The sequence below is a fragment of the Myotis davidii genome, unplaced genomic scaffold (assembly GCF_000327345.1).
Source record: "Myotis davidii unplaced genomic scaffold, ASM32734v1 scaffold370, whole genome shotgun sequence".
Classification (NCBI taxonomy): domain Eukaryota; kingdom Metazoa; phylum Chordata; class Mammalia; order Chiroptera; family Vespertilionidae; genus Myotis; species Myotis davidii.
Window position 1 is genome coordinate 7016732 of NW_006288615.1, and position 1440 is coordinate 7018171.

Genomic DNA, 1440 nt, shown 5'->3' on the forward strand with positions numbered 1-1440 from the left:
GGCGGGGCTGTGCTGTGCTCACATACGAGCGAACCACAACCCATGTGTGGCAACCTAGAGGCAAAGCTTTCTAGAGATCACTGGACATATTCTTAACATGGAAAAAGGGTGCCAGGATTATTTCACAAAGCGCTCGTGAGAGAGAAAAAGATTCCTGTAGCCCAGACCTTGCTTGTTATTGATGCATTTGCAGACGCCTCTTAGCGATGAAGACCGTGCAGGGTGAATACTCGCTGCTCACTCATTCCTGACCCTTCCTCTCGAAGGCCCTGAATGCTTCTCTCCAATGCTTCATAGCAGTGTACCTTTAAAAGTTTTCTTAAATGTGACTAGGGTGACACAAGGATAGCACGCCCAGGAAAAAGTCAAAGGTCAGTAAGTTATTCAAGGGCTTAATTAACGCTTGTCAAATCCCAAAATATAACCATCGGTACCATAATGATTTGCTGGATTTTCCATCCAGATACATTGGCATGATATAAGACAGGGGTTGGCAAACTCTGATTTGTAAATAAAGTGTTTTTGTTTTTTTTTTTCTGTTAAGGGCCAGGTGTCTGTGGCTGCCTCCAGCTGGAGGGCAGAGCTGAGCAGTCCCGACAGAACCCCTGGGCCCTCCGAGCCCAAATTATTCACAACCTGGCCCTTGACAGAAAACGAGTCTTGCCTCTGCGTGGGCCCAGGATGAAACGGTAGTTGTCTTTAGCTCTGCACCAGGCAGCGGGGGTGAACATTTTCAACAACACAATGATGAGGGTGGCGGGAATGAAAATCCTCTGTCTACAACAAAAGAAACCCAAACAACGAACTCGGCTTGCTCTCGAGTTTCCAGTCTATTGTTTATCACTGAGCTGTGTTTTTCCACAAACAGATGATAATGATTAGAAAAAAACAAAGTTTTTGAGGAGGTGATTTTCCATAAACATTCGCCTTCGTAAAACGAAGTCATCTTGAGTCATAGAAGGCATATTGGAGACATTTTAAAATCTCCATTCTGTGATCTAATTCCCACGTGAATCCAAGGCCGTGTCCACGTGAGCTCTGCAGAGAGAGCTAGGTCTGCAGTCCGAGGACCTGGGTTCACACTGCAGTGATGGAGCCACCCTGTGGCCACAGGTAAGATGCGACCCCCACGTGGCTTCGTTTCCCATCTGTAGAATGGGCCGGTCTGAGAAGTAGATCTCCAACGCTGCTTGCAGCCCTAAAATGCGGACTCTGTGGTTGCCATTTAGCAGGAAGGCTGGTCCCATTCTGACTACCCCATGCGAATGTGACGGTGAAATAATAAGGGAGCTCTAGATCCGAACCCCTGCTGAGTCTACGTCACACGTTAGTTCTGAAGAGCAGTGATGCAGCCCAACCAGTGAGTGAGTAGACGTGGCCCGTGTTGGGAGTTAGCAACTCAGGCTCTTCTGGAAGCAGCCTCCCTGGGGCCAGGAGCGG